Below are 20,402 nucleotides of genomic sequence, written 5' to 3'. Positions count from 1 at the left end.
TATGATAAATGATTGCTTACCTTTATAAGCATAATGGGTAGTTTTGAAATTCATCATGTAAGATGATATATAGGTCTTCCTTTTGACTTTTAAACAGGTAAGTTAATATCATCATGTAAGATGATATATAGGTTTTCCTTTTGACTTTTAAACAGGAAAGTTAATAGGAAGCATTATAGATGAATTGTTAATGTGATGGTAATAACAGCACAGTTGAATTTGGTATTCTGATTGTAAATAAAACCAAAGAAATTAGAATAGAAAACTATAATTAAATATGGGTATATGGTAAAGAAAAAAAGGGTAATGGAATAATATTAAAACAAACAAGGAATAAACATCCCGTGGGAATCTAACTGGGCAACTTTTTAACCTTCACTGTTGTCAAATCCCATTCTCTCCTACTTTCCATTCTCACTTTTAGCAGATGACTTTGCCTTCAAAAAAAATAGATAAAAGCCATCAGACAGGATTTCCTTTAATTTTCTGCTAACAGATATAAATACCTAACCTGCAAGTACTTTCATTCCCTCTTTATTCCTGTCACGTTGAAGAATTTTCCATCCTTCTGTCTAAGCATAACTCTTCCTATGTTCTCTGGATCTCAGTCCTCTCCACCTCTTTAGGAACCAAATACTGTTGATTTTCACTTGTTTTTCTTATATGTTCAACTTCTATTTGTCTTTCTCTCTCTATTGACTCTTTAACTTTTGTTTTAAATATGATCAAATTACTCAAATTTTTCAGGAACAAAACCTCAAAACCCATAATTACTGTGCTCTGCTCTCCAGCAGAGAGACTTACTCCCCTTTACAACTGAACTAGTTATTTCCATTTAGTATTCTTAAACTCATTCCAATCTGGCTTCTGTTCCATCCTGCCTCCAGATTTGCACGTCCCTAAGATCCCTGAAGACATCTCCATTGTTACTAGATCCAAATAGCATTTTTTTTCTTAAATATGAAATTTATTGTCAAATTGGTTTCCATACAACACCCAGTGCTCATCCCAACAGGTGCCCTCATCAATACCCATCACCTACCCACCCTTCCCTCCCACCCCCATCAACCCTCAGTTTGTTCTCAGTTTGTAAGAGTCTCTTATGTTTTGGCTCCCTCCCTCTACTCACTTTACTTCGCTTTGAAAAGCAGCTTTCAGTGCTAAGTCCTTCTTGAAATTGTCCTCTTAGTGTTCATGACACTACATAGTCTCCTGGCTTTTTCCTAAGACCACTTTGTAGTCTTCTTGTCCAGCTCATTTCTTTTTATTTATTCTTTAAATATTGAGGTATTTTGTTCAGTTCCATTTTACTGCCTCCTTTTTTCTTTCTGTTTCTTCCTAAGCAGTGTCTTTGTTCTTACCGATTCATTTTTCACTTACACTGATAACACCCAAATATATATCTTCTGCCTCTGGTTTTTCTTTGCTCTCCTAATCTGTATAGCTAGATACTGGGATAATGTAAAGACATCTAGAATGAATACATAAAAAACGGACACACATCCCTCTTACAAACTACAACCACATAAATAGTATCATCTCTGTTATTCCCTATCCCAATAAAGGCATCACCATACAAAGTTTTACAAAGGAGAAAGCTTGTAGTACTGTCGCATCTTAGAACCATCCATCATTCCTATTGATCTTAGTTCCCTAACACCTCTTGAGTCCAGTTATCTCTTCTCAGACTCTAGTCTCTTAACTGATATCTCAAGTTCAATTTTGCTCTCTTCCAGTCTGTTCATCAAACATTGCAAAAGGTCTAATTATCATATTTCCCTATTTAAAAACTCTTTAGTGGGTTTCCATTACCTTTAGGGTACGTATACAGGATAAATAAGGCATTGCATGATTTGGCATTCTTGGGATATGTGGCTTCCCCAGACAAATGGAGGTTCTTCTTTTTGTATCTCTCTCTCTCTCTTTTTTTTTTTAATTTAATTTAATTTTTTTTTTTAAAGTTACATCCAAATTAGTTAGCATATAGTGCAACAGTGATTTCAGGAGTAGATTCCTTAATGCCTCTTACCCATTTAGCCCATCCCCCCTCCCACATCCCCTCCAGTAACCCTCAGTTTGTTCTCCATATTTATGAGTCTCTTTTGTTTTCTCCCCCTCCCTGTTTTTATATTATTTTTGTTTCCCTTCTCTTATGTTCATCTGTTTTGTCTCTTAAAGTCCTCATATGAGTGAAGTCATATGATTTTTGTCTTTCTCTGACTAATTTCACTTAGCATAATACCCTCCAGTTCCATCCACATAGTTGCAAATGGCAAGATTTCATTCTTTTTGATTGCCGAGTAATACTCCATTGTACATATATACCACATCTTCTTTATCCATTCATCCATTGATGGACATTTGGGCTCTTTCCATACTTTGGCTATTGTTGATAGTGCTGCTATAAACATGGGGGTGCATGTGTCCCTTCAAAACAGCACACCTGTATCCTGTGGATAAATGCCTAGTAGTGCAATTGCTGGGTCGTAGGGTAGTTCTATTTTTAGTTTTTTGAGGAACCTCTATACTGTTTTCCAGAGTGGCTGCACCAGTTTGCATTCCCATCTCTTTTTTTTTTTTTTTAATGTTTTATTTTGAGAGACAGAGACAGAGAGACAGACAGAGTGAGAGCAGGGGAGGGTCAGAGAGAGAGGGAGACACAGAATCTGAAGTAGGTTCCAGGCCCTGAGCTGTCAGTAACAGAGCCTGACATGGGGCTCTAACTCATTGAACCATGTGGTCATGACCTGAGCTGAAGTTGGACACTTAACCGACTGAGCTACCCAGGCTCCCTGTGTTTGTATCTTTTTAATAAAAACTTTATTGAGATATAATTTATACATCACTCAATTCACTCACTTAAAATATATGGTTCATTGGTTTTAGTATATTTATAGAGTTGGGCAACCATCACCACGTTCAACTTTAGAATATTTTCATCACCCCAGAAAGAAATGCCATACCTATTAATAGTCACCCCTCATTTTCTTCCAGTCTTTCAATGCCCCCTAGCATTAGGCAACTCTGATCTACTTTCTGTCCTATAGATTTGCCTCTTCTGGACATTTCATATAAATGAAACTGTGTGATACACTGGATGGTCTACGGTGACTGGATTCTTTCCACTTAATGTTTTCAAAGTGCATCCATATATCAGTATTGTATTCCTTTTTTTTGCTAAGTAATGTTTCATTGTATATATATGCCACATTTTCTTTATCCATTTATTGATAGGCATTGAGTTTCCATTTTTTGGCTATTATCAATAATGCTATTATGAACATGAATGTACAGATTTTTACATGTGCATATGTTCTTATTTTGTGTAGATTTCTAAGTTTGAAATTGGCAGGTCCTATGGTTAAGTTTGTTTAACTTTTTAAGAAACTGCCAAAGTCTTTTTCCAGTTACTGCACCATTTTACATTCCTACCAGTGTTGTATTAGCATTCCAGTTTCTCCACATCCTTGCCCAACCCTTGTTAATTGTCTTTTTTTTTTTAAACCACTGCCATCCTAATGGGTGTGAAGCAGTATGTCATTATGGTTTTTTTTTAATTTTTTTAATGTTTTTTATTTATTTTTGAGACAGAGACAGAGTGTGGGGGAGTGGGGGGGAAGGAGAGAGAGAGACACAGAATCCGAAGCAGGCTCCAGGCTCTGAGCTGACAGTACAGAGCCTGACACGGGGCTCGAACTCACGAACCATGCAGTCATGACCTGAGCCAAAGTCGATGCTTAACCAACCTAGCCACCCAGGTGCTCCAGTGGTTTTGATTTACAGTTCCCTAATGGCTAATGATATTAAGTATCTTTTCTTTTCATGCACTTATTGACCATTTGTATATCTTCTTTGGAGAAGTGTCTATTCTGATCCTTTGCCCATTGGGTCATATTTCTTTTCTTTTTTTTTTTTTTTTTTAACGTTTACTTGTTATTGAGAGACAGAGAAAGACAGAACGTGAGCAGGGGAGGGGCAGAGGGAGAGGGAGACACAGAATCTGAAGCAGATTCCAGGCTCTGAGCTGTCAGCACAGAGCCCGATGCAGGGCTCGAACTCACAAACCGCGAGATCATGACCTGAGCCGAAGTTGGGACGCTTAACTGACTGAGCCACCCAGGCACCCCCATATTTCTTTTTACTAATGTTTTATACAAATCCCTGATATATGATTTGCAGATATTTTATTTCTTTTTACTAATGAGTTTTATACAGATCCCTGATACATGATTTGCAGGTATTTTCTCCCTCCCCTCCCCTTTTTAACTTTCTTGACAGTTCCTTTGAAGCACAAAAGTTTTCATTTTGAAATCTATTTTTTTCTTTTGTTACTTATGCTTTTGGTGTTATAGCTAAGAAATCATTGCCTAACCTAAAGTCTTGAAGATTTACTCCTATTTGTCTTCAAAACGTTTTATAGTTTTAGTTCTTACATTGAAATCTGTGATTCATTTTGATTTTGGGGGATGTGGTTTCAGGAAGGGAACAAATTTGCATATGGATATCTAGTGGTCCCAGCACCATTTGTTGAAGAGACCATTCTTTACCTCATTGAATGGTCTTGACACTTATTCAAAATAAGTTGACTATAAATGTGAGAATTTATTTCTGGACTCTCAGTTCTGTTTTCTTGATCCATATTACCTATCTTTATGCTAGTATCATACTCTTTTTTTTTTTTAATTTAAACTTTATTGAGGTATAATTGACCTCTAAAATTTTAAGGTAATTAAAGTGTACCTCATGGTGATTTGATATACATTTGAAAGGATATCCCCCAGCTAGTTAATTAACACATCAATCACCTCATGTGTTTATCATTTATTTGTGTCTGAGAGAACATTTAAGTTCTACCCTCTTAGCAGATTTCAATTCTATTGTACAATACAGTGTTATCAACTATAGTCACCATGTTTTACATTAGATCCTCAGACTTTATTCATTTTATAGCTGATAGTTTGTAACTTTTTAACCACATTATCCTATTTCCCCCACCTCACAGCCCTTGGCAACTGCTTTTCTACTCTGTTTCTATGAGTTTTATTTATTTTTTTGAGATTATTCATATGAGTGATGCCATGAAGTACTTGTCTTTCTTTGGCTAATTTTATGTAGCATGATGCCAATAAGATGCATCCTAGTTATTGCAAATTGCAGGATTTTCTTTATTCTCACGAATAAATAATTCCATTATATATATATATATAATATATCTATATGTATATATATATTATATATATATATTATATATATATATATATACACACCATAACTTCATTCATCCTTTGATGGACATTTTGGCTTCCGTATTTTGACTATTGTGAATAATGCTGCAGTGTACATTGGAATGTGAATATCTCTACGGTGTTTTCATTTCCTTGAATATATACCCAGAAGTAGAATTGCTAGACCATATGATAGTTCTGTTTTTTGATTTTTTGCAGAATCTCCATACTGTTTTCCGTAGTCACTATACTCAATTTACATTCCTACCATTTGAACTATATACTTCAAACCTCTGGCAGTTTGATGATAAGATGCTAAGTGTATTTCCCTTTTTTCCATATTCTGGCCAATCCTTGTTTGTTATCTCTTATCTTTTTGAATGATAGCCATTCTAACAGGTGTGAGATATTCTAACACAGTATCTCATTGTGGTTTTGATTTGCATTTCCCTGAGATTAGTGACCTTGAGCACTTTTTGATGTTCCTGTTGGCTGCTTAGATGTTTTCTTTGGAATAATGTCTATTCAGTCCCACTGCCCATTTTTTAATTAGATTTTCTGTATTAAATTGTATGAGTGCTTTATATAGTTTGGATATTAATCCCTTATCAAATACATGATTCACAGATATTTTTTCGGAACCACACTGTTAATGTAGCCTTAAGTTTTGAAATCAGAAGTTGTGACAGCTCTGATTTTGTTCTTCTTTTTTCAAGATTGTTTTGACTAATTCTGGGTCCTCCTTAAATTTACACATGAATTTTAGGAGGAAGTTGTAATCGTCAGTCCTGCAAAAACGTGCCGGTTTGGATGTTGGTAGGGATCGTATTGGATTTGTAGATCAATTGAATTCCTGTTATTTTTGTTCTTAGAACTCCCTTTATATAGTATTTAATATATTGTTTACTTATCTGAGAAAGTATATGATTGAAGTATGAGATAAATGAAAATGATGTGAATATAGGTAAGTTATACAAATCTAGGTTATTAAAATTGGGAGATAAGCATTGAATTTTAATAAAAGTAATGCTTGGGTTAAAATTTTCAAATAGTTTATTTCTTTGGAAGGTGGTAAATTCATTGAACTTTTTAGTCACAATATGTTTGTAGACTAATAAGGTTAGAGTTGGATAATTTTAGAATTGATATTCTAAAGTTTAAAAATTTCCCTCTATGGGGTACCTGGGTGGCTCAGTCAGTTAAGCCTCCCACTCTTGGTTTCAGCTCAGGTCATGATGTCATGGTTTTGTGAGTTTGAGCCCTGCGTTGGGCTGTCTCTGTGTCTCTCAAAATAAATAAGTAAACTTAAAAAAAAAAAAATTTCCCTCCAGGAAAATCATGCCTTTGAACAAAAAATTCCTTTAATATCACTAAACTATACTGAAGTTTACCAAATTCAGTAAAACCTTAGTTTGTGAGTGTAAATTATTCCAGAAACATGCTTGTAATCCAAAGCACTTGTAAATCAGAGCGAATTTAGAAATAATGGAAACTCAGATATTTGTTCCACAACCCAAAAATGTTCATAGAAAAATGATTATAATACTACAACATAATACAAAATTATAAAGAAAATACAAAATATAAAGAAAAATAAACAAGTTAACCTGCACTTACCTTTGAAAACCTTCTTGGCTGGTGTGAGGGAGACGAGAGAGGGTTATTGTGTAGGACTTTTACTCTCACTAACGGAATCACTGCCATCTATTGGCTCAATGGAATCTTTTTCTTTTCGTGCAACTTTAAAAAGGAAACTAACCAATGACACTTGCTGTTGCCTCCTTTTGAAGATTTTGCAGAAATGTGACAGTGCATTGTTGTTAAACAGATTCATCACTCTCACGCTTACAGCCTCATTCGGGTGGTGCTTTTCTACAAAATTTTGCATTGTTTCCCACATTTTACAGATCTCCCTTAACCTTATGTGAAGTGAGGGATTCCACCTTTTTCTCCTCCTCCTGTACAGACAAGATGCAGATGTAAACTTCTTATAAACTCTTGCAGTTTCAGCCACTCACTCACATACCTCATTCCTACTTCTCAATGATTTCCTTCTTAACTTCCATCGTAATGCTCTCCTTCTCACTGCCTTTCTTTTCAACCTTTTTCTGCATGGGGGCCACTGTATATGCTCGCACAGGTGTTGACTAAGTACAATATTAATAAACTCTTGTTGTATACTGTATTTAATGTAACTGGCAATAAAACAGCAGAGGAAAGGGTTGATATCTGCAGGCAGCCTGACCTAGAATGAAGTCAAGCATTCCTAAGCTTACTGTTACATGGGAAAGCAAAGGACTGTCCATAGGTGCTTTCAAGTGACAAAAAATACACTAGCACCAGATGTGGGCACCTTCCAACATTCTGAAAAATCACTGGTTTCTGCCAAACACCGTGGCCTGAGACTGAGCATCCGAGCATGGGAGATGATCACCCATGATCCCACAGTGAGAGAGAGAGAGAGAGCGAGAGCGATTGCCTCAGTTGTGATGTAACTTTTGGCATCACATACTACTCATATTGCAAGACATCGCTTGTTTATCACGTTAAAATTTATTAGAAATGTTTATCTTGCAGAACACTAGCAGAACAAGTTATTTGCTATCCAGGGTTTTACTCTATATCAAATATACCAAATATTTAAAATATATTTAAATATTTTTCTGTTGTGTTCAACCAGTGGTAGAAGAGGTTTGGTGGGTTGAATAACTTGCCAGTTTTCTGTGCTGATTTAGGAATTCTTAATGACTTTCAGTATTTATATTATATTTCCTTGATCCCAAGATGGTATAGATGATAAGACTCATCATTGATTTAATAACAAGATTTATTGGAATATGTGTTACAAAAAAGGCAGAAACAGAGTAGAGCCTGTAATTGCAAGGGGGTCAAGAGAGGAGGGCTATAGAGTGACTTTGAAATAGGTGGTACAGGTTTCCCCTGCTATCTGAAAGTAGATAGATGTTCATGTAAAACCTTTTGTAATCTGAAAATGGTGTAAAGTGAAAACGCACTTACCATTAATTTGTGTGGAAATTTTTTTGAGTGTTCCCAGACCCAAACAATAACCTCTTTTAAGCTTTTCTGATACTTTAGGCCACATCTTGCTAATGGATGCATAAAATAAATCAAGATGAAGCACAGATGCTCACAGACAATTCAGAGTTATGGTGGCTTAATGCTAGAATGCTGAGAGCAGTTCTCTGGGATGGAATTTGGCAGTGCCAGTCTTGCTGCTGGTGTTCATGTTGTGTCTATAATGTTTACTACAAAACAAAGACTGCACACAATTTCCCCTTTTTTCCCATAGAGGTGAAAATCCTCTTAGGATCTCTTCTGGTTAGCAAAAACAGGTATTATTGTAGTTCTTTTGTAAAAGTAAAGTGGCATAACACATCTTTTGAAAAGCAGGGGATACCTGTATTTTGAACTAACAATAGCAGAAAGTAACAGGTAGAAAACTATGAAGTAAGCATATTGTGAAACAAGTTTATGTAAGGTGACTGGAACATACTGTATATAGGTATATAGGGTGTATATTATCTTAAACTACCAGACTGGAGAAGTTAGTATCAGCAACTTGCTTTGGGACTTACTGGTTTTTGAAATAGTGACCTTACCAGTTAACTGTTCTATATATTCTTGTTTAATTTCCCAGTTGTGTACTGACTGAAAACAAGTGCTATATAGTTACAGGGATTTATTACATTTATTAGCCAAAATTAATTAAAATACAATTTATAGAAATATACGTGAAATATCTTTAAAACATGTAGTTCAAGACTGTAAGTGATTTAGGTGGGTACTTTGGGAGGGGCCAAGATGGCGGAGTAGCATGGAAGTTCTCAGCTTCTCTGGTCACTGAAGTGCAGCTAGATCAGCACCATACGTAGGAAATTGATCTGAGGATTAACACAACAATCTGTATAACTTGAGCCATAGAACTAGGCAGAGACATGGTGTGGAGAGGTGAACTGAGGGAGAGAGAAGCCATGGAGGGCAGGGAGCTGTTTTTTGTGGAGAGAGGACAGAGAAAGGGGGATAGAGTATGGCACATCAGGAGAGTACAGGAAAAGCACTCCCCCTAAAAGCTGAAGAGAAAGATAGAGTGGATACACAGACAAGGGACTGAACAAGAGATCTGTTCCCCAAAAACGTTGATGGTGAGAAAGGAGACGGTTCCAATACCATTAGGACTCTATAAATAGGGGAGAACAGAGCTGGATATTCTAGAGCTCAATACTTGGTGGTGCTCTGATGGGGAAGAAGGGTGAGTCCTAGGAGTAGGCAATGAGGTACAGGGGGTCTGTGGGCCACATGGGGAGAAGCGGTTCCCCTGCTTCGAGTGCCTTTGGTAGAGACCATACAGCCTCCCTACAGGCAAAGGTCCCAGTGGACCCTGGAGAATAGCCACATTTGCTGGTATTGGAACAAAGATCACGGAGTGCAGTGAAACCTGGTGCCAGCTATGTGTTGTGATATGCTATAATCTCTGAACCTCTGCTGCTACATAATCATATGAACATTCTCAGGGCAAGCCGGCACCCAACCATTACTCATCAAGACCCTACTCCAGAGGGTCGGAGCAGGACCAAGCCACAGAATTCACGGAACCAAGGGGTTTGGAAACTCCGCCCCACCTGAGATACGATTCAGGGGGAAAGGTGCTGCCTGGAAGGCTGAATGGCTTAGATACAGACAGTGTAGAAGTGGGGAGTGGACGGAAGCCAGAGACAAAGGAGGGTTGCTTGATTGCGGTTTGGTGAGAGGGCAGGGTTCCTGTGCCCTCTAGAAACTAGGAAGCTGGGTGACGCCACTTCTACTCATGCTCAAATGCGCCAACACACGCCACACCGATACATACCAGTAAGGTAAGCAGTGCCACCTAGTGGAAAATGGAGTCATTACACTAAGCCCCCAGCCAACTGTACCTCCCAAGCACAAGCCCCAAAGGACCACCACAAGTCTCTCTGCCTGGCTAGTGTACAGATGATAGAGTGTTTAATAGTTTGAGCTGTAGGGAAAACTGAATGTAAGTTCATCTGGATTTCACTCTGTTTGCTAGTTCATCTATTCAGGGTTTTTTTTGCTTTGGTTTATTTTTTTTTTCTTTTTCTCCTTTCTTTTTTCTTTTTCTTTTTCTTTTGAATATAATTTATTGCCAAATTAGCTTACATACAATACCCAGTGCTCATCCCAACAAGTGCCCTCCTCAATGCCCATCACCCATTTCCACTCTCCCCCACCCCCCCATCCACCCTCAGTTGTTCTCTGTATTAAGAATCTCTTGTGGTTTGCCTCCCTCCCTCTCTGTAACTTTTATTTTTTTGCCCTTCCTTTCTCCCATGGTCTTCTATTAAGTTTCTCAAGATCCACATGAGTGAAAACATATCTGTCCTTCTCTGACTTATTTCACTCATCGTAATACCTTCCAGTTCCATCCATGTTGCTGCACATGGCATAATTTCATTCTTTCTCATTGCCAAGTAGTATTCCATTGTATATATAAACCACATCTTCTTTATACCAATGGAATAGAATAGATAACCCAGAATTGGACCCACAAATGTGTGGCCAACTAATCTTTGACACAGCGGGAAAGAGCATCCGATGGAAAAAAGTCTCTTTAGCAAATGGTGCTGGGAGAAGTGGACAGCACCATGCAAAAGAATGAAACTGGACCACTTTCTTATACTATACACAAAAATAAACTCAAAATGGATGAAAAACCTAAATGTGAGACAGAAAGCCATCAAAACCCTAGAGGAGAAAGCAGGCAACAACTTCTTTGATCTCAGCTGCTGCAATTTCTTACTCAACACATCTCCAAAGGCAAGGGAATTAAAAGCAAAAATGAACTATTGGAACCTCATCAAGATCAAAATCTGCACTGCAAAGGAAGCAATCAACAAAACTAAAAGGCAACTGACAGAATGGGAAAAGACGCTTGCAAATGACATATTGGATAAAGGGCTAGTATCCAAAATCTGTAAAGAACTTAACCAAAACTCAGCACCCGAAAAACAAATAATCCAGTGAAGAAATGGGCAGAAGATATGAATAGACACTTCTCTAAAGAACACATCCACATGGCCAACAGACACATGAAAAGATGCTCAATGTCATTCATCATCAGGAAAATACAAATTAAAGCCACACTGAGATACCACCTCACACTGGTCAGATTGGCTAAGATGAACAAATCACGAAACTACAGATGCTGGCGAGGATGTGGAGAAATGGGAACCCTCTTGCACTGTTGGTAGAAATGCAAACTGGTGCCTCCGCTGTGGAAAACAATGTGGAGGTTCCTCAAAAAATAAAAAGTAGAACTATCCTATGACCCAGGAATAGCACTGCTAGGAACTTACCCAAAGGATACAGGAGTGCTGATGCATAGGGGCACGTGTACCTCAATGTTTATAGCAGCACTTTCAACAATAGCCGAATTATGGAAAGAGCCCAAATGTCCACCTTTTTCTCCTTTCCATTCTTTTTCTTGGCTACAGAAAAAAAAACATTATTTTTATCTTCCTTTCATTAAAAAAGTTATTGTTTTAACTATGTTTTTTCCCTAAATTTTTAAAATTCTATTTCACCTCATTTCACTTTATTTTATTGTATACTTTTTTTTTAATTTTTAAACTTTCTTTTTTTTTTTACCTTTTTTCTCTATTCTATCAAACTTCTTTCAACAAGCAGACCAAAAACACCTAGGATTTAGCTTCCTTTATGTAATTTTTGTTTTTTTTTTTAATTTTTAAATTTAAAATTTTTATTTTATTCTTTCTTTCTCCAAAATGACAAAATGAAGGAATTCATCCCAAAAGAAAGAACAGGAAAAAATGACAGCCAGAGGCTTAACACAGATGTAAGCAAGTTGTCTAAACTAGAATTTAGAACCATAATATTAAGAATACTAGCTGGGGTTGAAAAAAGCATAGAATCCTTTTCTACAGAGATAAAAGAAGGCAAATCGAGTCATGATGAAATTTAAAATGCTATAACCGAGATGGAATCTTGAATGGATGCCATGGCAGTAAGGATGGGTAAAGCAAAGCAGAGAAAAAACGATATAGAAGACAAAATTATGGAGAATAATGCAGCAGAAAAAAGAGGGAAACTAAGGCAAAAGAGCATGATCTGAGAATTACAGAAATCAGTGTCTTAAAAAATGAATAATACCTGAATCATAGGGAGTCCCAGAAGATGAAGAGAGAGAAAAACGGGCAGAAGGTTTATGTGAACAAATTATAGTGGGAAACTTTCCTAATCTGGAGGAAGACACACATCAAAATCTAAGAAGCACAGACATCTCCCATTAGATTCAACAAAAACCGACCATCAACAAGGCATATCTTAGTCAAATTCACAAAATACACACAGAATTATGAAAGCAGCAAGGGGGAAAAAAAAGTCCTTAACCTATAATTATGGGAAAACAGATCAGGTTTGCAGCAGACCTATCCACAGAAAGTTGGCAGGCCAGAAGGAAGTGGCAGGATATATTCAACGTACTGAATCAGAAAAATGTGAAGCCAGGAATTCTTTATCCAGCAAGGCTGTCATTCGAAATAGAAAGATAGAGTTTCCCAGACAAACAAAAACTAAAGGAGTTCGTGACCACTAAGCCAGCCTTGCAAGAAATTTTAAGGGGGACACTCTGAGGGGAGAAAAGATGAAACAAAACAAAAAAGACCCAAAGCAACACAGACTAGAAAGGACCAGAGAACACCACCAGAAATTCCCAACTCTGCAGACAACACAAGGACAATAAATTCATGGCTTTCAGTACTCTAAATGTCACTGGAAAAGTGCTCCAATCAAAAGACCTAGGGTATCAGAATGGTTAAGAAAACAAGATCCATCTATATCCTGTTCACAAGAGACCCATTTTAGGCCTAAAGACACCTTCAGACTGAAAGTAGGGATGGAGAACCATGTATCATGGTAATCGTCAGCAAAAGAAAGTTGGAGTAGCCATATTTATATCAGACAAACTAGATTTTTAAAATAGACTGTAACAAGAGATGAAGAAGGGCATTGTGTCATAATTGAGGATATAATTAAGGGGTCTATCCACCAAAATCTAACAACTGTAAACATTTATGCCCCCAACATTGTAGCACCCAAATATATAAATCAGTGAATCACAAATATAAAGAAACTCATTGGTAATAATACCATAAGAGTAGGTGTATTCAGCACCCCACTTAATAGCAATGGACAGGTCATATAAGCAGAAAATCAACAAGGAAACAATGTTTGAATGACACACTGGACCAGATGAATTTAACAGATACATTCAGAACGTTTCATCCTAAAGCAGCAGAATATACATTCTTCTTGAGTGCACATGGAACATTCTCCAGAATAGATCGCACACTGGGACGCAAATCAGCCCTCAACAAATACAAAAATACCAAGATCATACCATACATATTTTCAGACCACAACACAATGAAACTTGAAATCAATCACAAAATATTTGGAAAGACCACGAATACTGGGACGTTAAAGAACATCCTACTAAAGAGTGAATGGGTTACCCAGAAATTAAAGAGGAAATTAAAAAGTGCATGGAAGCCAATGAAAATGAAAACATGATAACCTAAAACCTCTGGGACACAGTGAAAGCAGTCATAAGAGGGAAGTATAAAGCAATCCAGACCTTCCTAAAGAAGGAAGAAAGGTCTCAGATATACAACCTAACCTAACACCTTAAAGAGCTGGGGAAAGAACAGCAAATGAAGACCAAAACCAGCAGAAGATAGAATAATAAAAATTAGAGCAGAAATCAATGATATTAAAATAAAAAAAAAAAACAGAACAGATCAGTGAAATCAGGACTGGGTTCTTTCAAAGAATTAACAAAATTGATAAACCCCTAGCCAGTTTGATCAAGAAGAAAAAGGAATGGATGCAAATAAATAAAATCATGAATGAAAGAGGAGAGAACACAACCAACACTGCAGAAATACAAACAATAATAAGAGAATATTATGAGCAATTGTATGCCAATAAATTGGGCAATCTGGAAGAAATGGGCAAATTCCTAGAAACATATAAACTACCAAAACTGAAACAGGAAGAAATAGAAAATTTAATCAGACTCATAACCAGTAAAGAAATTGAATCAGTAATCAAAAATCTCCCAAAAATACAAGAGTCCAGGGCCGGATGGCTTTCCAGGGGAATTCTACCAAACATTTAAAGAAGAGTTAACACCTATTCTGTTGAAGCTGCTCCAAAACAAAACAAAACAAAACAAAACAGCAAAAAGAAAAAAAAATGGAAGGGAAACTTCCAAACTCATTCTATGAAGCCAGCATTACCTTGATTCCAAATCCAGACAAAGACCCCACTAAAAAGGAGAACTACAGACCAATTTCCCAGATGAACATGGATGCAAAAATCCTCAACAAGATACTAGCCAATTGGGTCCAACAATACATTAAAAGAATTATTCACGATCAAGTGGGATTTATACCTGGGATGCAGGACTGGTTCCATATCCACAAATCGATCAATGTGATACATTACATTAATAAAAGAAAGAATAAGAACCACATGATCGTTACAGTAGATGCAGAGAAAGCATTTGACAAAATGCAGCATCCTTTCTTGATAAAACCCCTCAAGAAAGTAGTGACAGAAGGATCATACCTTAAGATCATAAAAGCTGTATATGAAAGACCCACTGCTAATATCATCTTCAGTGGCAAAAACGGAGAGTTTCCCTGCTAAGGTCAGGAACACGACAAGGATGTCCACTCATTCAACAGTGGTGGAAGTCCTAGCCTCAGCAATGAGACAACACAAAGAAAAGGCATCCAGATTGGCAAGGAGGAAGTCAAACTTTCACACTTCTCAGACAACATGATACTCTACATGGGAAACCTGAAACTTGCCACCAAAAAACTACTAGAACTGATCCATGAATTCAGTGAAGTCTCAAGGATATAAAATAAATGCACAGAAATCAGTTGCATTTCTATACACCAATAATGAGGGAGAAGAGAAATCAAGGAATCGATCCCATTTACAGTTGTACCAAAACCCATAAAATACCTAGGAATAAGCCTAACAAAGGTGATGAAAAACCTATACACTGAAAACTATAGAAAGCTTTTGAAAGAAATTGAAGAAGACACAAAGAAATGGAAAAACATTCCCTGCTCATGGATTGGAAGGACAAATATTGTTGAAATGTCGATAACTACCCCAAGCAATCTATACATTCAGTGTAATCCCTATCAAAATAACACCAGCATTCTTCACAGAGGTAGAACAAACAATCCTAAAATTTTTTTTGGAACCAGAAAAGACTGCAAATAGCCAAAACAATCCTGAAAAAGAAAACCAAGGCTGGAGACATCAAAATCCCAGACTTCAAGATGTATTACAAAGCTGTAATCATCAGGACAGTATGGTACTGGCACAAAAACGGACACTTCTATCAATGGAAGAGAATAGAGAACCCAGAAATGGACCCACAAATGTATGGCCAAGTAATCGTTGACAAAGCAGAGAAGAATATCCAATGGGAACAGAGAGTCTCTTTAGGAAATGATGTTGGGAAAACTAGACAGTGACATGCAGAAGAGTGAACCTGGACCACTTTCTTACACCATACACAAAAATGAACTCAAAACAGATGAAAGACCTAAAGTTAAGATAGGAAGGCATCAAAATCCTAGAGGAGAAAGCAGGCAAAATCCTTTGATGTCGGCCACAGTAACTTCTTACTCAACACGTATGCAGAGGCAAGGACCTCATCAAAATAAAAAGCTTCTGCACAGCAAAGAATCAGCAGAACTAAAAGGCAACCAACAGAATGGAAGAAGATATTTGCAAATGACATATCAGATAAAGGGTTAGTATCCAAAATCTGTAAAGAATCTTGCATACTCAACAACCCCCCCCCCCGCAAACAATCCAATGAAGAAGTGAACAAAAGACATGAATAGACACATTTCCAAAGAAGACATCCAGATGGCTCACAGATCACATGACAAAATGCTCAACGTCACTCATCATCAGGGAAATACAAATCAAAACCACAGTGAGATACCACCTCACACCAGTCAGAATGGCTTGTTGGCAAGGATGTGGAGAAAGAGGAATCCTTTTGCACTGCTAGTGGGAATGGTAACTGGTGCAGGCACTTTGGAAAACAGTATGGAGTTTCCTCAGAAAATTAAAAATAGAACTACACTACGACCCTGCAATTGCACTACTAGGTATTTATCCAAAGGATACAAGTCTGCTGTTTCAAAGGGGCACATGCACCCCAATGTTTATAGCAGTGCCATCAACAATAGCCAAAGTATGGAACGACCCCAAATGTCCATCGACTGTTGAATGGATACAGAAGAGTTGGTGTGTGTGTGTGTGTGTGTGTGTGTGTGTGTGTGTGTATATACATATATATATATATATATACACATACATATATATACATACATGCATATACAATAGAATATTAATGATCAAAAAGAATGGAATCTTGTCATTTGCAGCAATGTGGATGCAACTAGAGTGTATTATGCTAAGTGAAATTAAAGAAAGACAAATATGTGACTTAAGTTATATGTAGAATTTAAGATATAAAACAGATGAATATAAGGAAAGGGAAGCAAAAATAATATAAAAACAGGGAAGGGACAAAACATAAGAGAGAACAAACTGAGGGTTGCTGAAGGGGTTTTGGGTGGGGGTATACACTAAATGGGCAAGGGGCATTAAGGAGGTCACTTGTTGGGATGAGCACTGGGTGTTATATGTAGGTGATGAATCACTAGAATCTATTCCTGAAATCATTATTGCACTATATGGTAACTGAGTTGGATGCAAATTAAACAATAATAATTTTAAAAATAAATAAATATTTAAAAATATTTAAATGATTTAATTTTCAGTTGTTCCAGTGTATTGTTGGCAACAGCTTAAAGTTTTTAGAAAGAAATGCTTTTTTTGAGAGAGGTACCTTTTCCTAGTCACTGATTCCTCTTTATTTGGGGAAAAGATACTTCTTTTTTAATCTTTATTGATCATATTGTCTAAAAATCAAGACTCTGTATATCTTTTTTTTTCTTTATAATACTGAATGATAGTAACTCTTCAAATATCTTTTTCCATGAATTGATTAACTAGGAAAGGTATTTTGCTAAAGATATTTGAATTTGTTTGCTCCTGATATAAGTTCACATAAAATGAGCAATTCAAGTGCGCCCATGCCCAACGTGGGCCTTGAACTCAGGACTCTGAGATCAAGAGTCAAGTCACATGTTGGGATGAGCACAGGGTGTATTATGTAAGTGATGAATTACTAAATTATATTCCTGAAATCATTATTACACTATATGTTACCTAACTTGGATTTAAATCATAAGAGGAAAAAAAAAGGCAATCATGTGCTCCACTGACAGAGCCAGCCAACCACCTCAGCCTTTGCTTGTTATTCTGCCCTACTCATGTCTCACAGATTTCCTTTCCATTAAAATGTGTGTGTGTGTGTGTGTGCGCGCGCTACATTTTTAGATGTTTTTAAGGTGTACATTTTGATTTACAATGATCTTTGCTACTGACCAAGACTGGTCAGTGGTAGCGATGGAGAAGTTCTCATATCTCTTCCCATTCTAGCTTTAGGTAGTAAAGTAGAAATATATAGAAGAGAGAATATCAGTAAAGGAGTTCTACAGAAACAACTTAGTTTTAGTCTGTATGTGAAATTTAGATTCTCATATGTGAAATTTAATTTAGATGAGATAATACACCCGATTTAGTAGAATGGTGATAGTTTTTATTTTTAAAATCCCATTTCTTGGGTACATTTCCTAACTTGTGGTTTACATAACTATGTATTTGAAAATTCTCATATTTTTGTATTTAATTTACTCAGATTAATTTACTCATTTTCATCCTTTTTATTGCAGTACAGTTTATATACAGTAAAACCTTGTATTTGCATAACTTGTTCTGCGAGTGTTCCACGAGTGAACATTTCTAAGTTTTAACATAAACAAGCGATGTCTTGCAATATGAGTAGTATGTGATGCCAAACGTCACATCACAACTGAGGCAATCGCTCTCGCTCTCTCTCTCTCTCACTGTGGGATCATGGGTGATCATCTCCCATGCTCGGATGCTCAGTCTCAGGCCACGGTGTTTGGCAGAAACCAGTGATTTTTCAGAATGTTGGAAGGTGCCCACATCTGGTGCTAGTGTATTTTTTGTCACTTGAAAGCACCTATGGACAGTCCTTTGCTTTCCCATGTAACAGTAAGCTTAGGAATGCTTGACTTCATTCTAGGTCAGGCTGCCTGCAGATATCAACCCTTTCCTCTGCTGTTTTATTGCCAGTTACATTAAATACAGTATACAACAAGAGTTTATTAATATTGTACTTAGTCAACACCTGTGCGAGCATATACAGTGGCCCCCATGCAGAAAAAGGTTGAAAAGAAAGGCAGTGAGAAGGAGAGCATTACGATGGAAGTTAAGAAGGAAATCATTGAGAAGTAGGAATGAGGTATGTGAGTGAGTGGCTGAAACTGCAAGAGTTTATAAGAAGTTTACATCTGCATCTTGTCTGTACAGGAGGAGGAGAAAAAGGTGGAATCCCTCACTTCACATAAGGTTAAGGGAGATCTGTAAAATGTGGGAAACAATGCAAAATTTTGTAGAAAAGCACCACCCGAATGAGGCTGTAAGCGTGAGAGTGATGAATCTGTTTAACAACAATGCACTGTCACATTTCTGCAAAATCTTCAAAAGGAGGCAACAGCAAGTGTCATTGGTTAGTTTCCTTTTTAAAGTTGCACGAAAAGAAAAAGATTCCATTGAGCCAATAGATGGCAGTGATTCCGTTAGTGAGAGTAAAAGTCCTACACAATAACCCTCTCTCGTCTCCCTCACACCAGCCACGAAGGTTTTCAAAGGTAAGTGCAGGTTAACTTGTTTATTTTTCTTTATATTTTGTATTTTCTTTATAATTTTGTATTATGTTGTAGTATTATAATCATTTTTCTATGAACATTTTTGGGTTGTGGAACAAATATCTGAGTTTCCATTATTTCTAAATTCGCTCTGATTTACAAGTGCTTTGGATTACAAGCATGTTTCTGGAATGAATTATGCTCACAAACCAAGGTTTTAATGTATAACATTGTGTAATTTTAAGGTGTACAACATGATTTAATACCTTTATATATTGCAGTATGATTACTTTAAGCATTAGGTTAGCTAACATCTCTATTATTTTGAGAATCCTTTTTAAAAATTATTTATGTGTATAGAGATCATGAGTGTTTTTTTTTTGTTAACACATTTTGAGTATACTGAACTGTTCTTATAAAAATGATTTTTTCTGTAGTCACATGTAATTTTTGATGTTTATAAAAGTGTCTTCTTCCATTTATAGTAACACTTTGCTCAAGATAAACTGTTTCTTTAATAGGCAATATGTGTTTAAGCACATGGTTGTAATTAAACTTTTTCAGTGAATTGTAGCATTTGAGGTAGATGGTAATTAGCTATAACAGACTAAAAGTTTTAAAATACCAGTTTCTAAATCAGTATAATCTTATTCCTTCTTTAAAAATACTTATTTAAAATTTGAGAAAGTACATAGTTGTATGGTTCAGACTCCAAAAAGTATAGAAATAGGGGCACCTGGGTGGCTTAATCAGATAAGCACCTACTTTTGATTTTAGCTCAGGACATGATCTCACTTTGTGAGATTGAGCCCCACATCAGGCTCTGTGCTGATAGCGTGGAGCCTGCTTGAGATGCTCTGTTCTCTCTCTCTCTCTCTCTCTCTCTCTGTGCTCCTCCCCCACTCATGCTCTCTTTAATGAAAAACATAATAAACATAAAAAAGTATTGAAACATATGCAGTGAGAAGTAACTTTCCACACAGCATACTATATTATACTTTTTCCCCAGTGTATCCTTTCAGGGAGATTTTTAACATACACAAATACTGTACACATGTGTTCTTTTATCACAAAACCTACTTTGAACACTGTTCTATATCTTGCTTTTTTTCCCAGTTTACATATCACAGAGATCTGTCCACAGTGCACACTATTATTGTACCATGATTTAACCAGCTCCCTCTCATGAATCTGTTGTTTTCAGTCATTTGCTATTACAAATAATGTTTCAAATGAG

The 20,402-nt window shown here is 36.6% G+C and overlaps 1 protein-coding gene across 5 annotated transcripts in view; it reads left to right on the top strand.

Annotated features, from left to right (window-relative positions):
• IPMK (inositol polyphosphate multikinase) overlaps nucleotides 1–20,402 on the top strand; it is a 66,671-nt gene that overhangs the window by 35,595 nt on the left and 10,674 nt on the right. The window lies entirely within an intron of this gene.

This window comes from Acinonyx jubatus, chromosome D2 (assembly GCF_027475565.1).
Source record: "Acinonyx jubatus isolate Ajub_Pintada_27869175 chromosome D2, VMU_Ajub_asm_v1.0, whole genome shotgun sequence".
NCBI classification, from domain to species: domain Eukaryota; kingdom Metazoa; phylum Chordata; class Mammalia; order Carnivora; family Felidae; genus Acinonyx; species Acinonyx jubatus.
The sequence above is the reverse complement of the archived record's forward strand: the minus strand, read 5'-3'. Positions and strand labels throughout refer to the sequence as shown.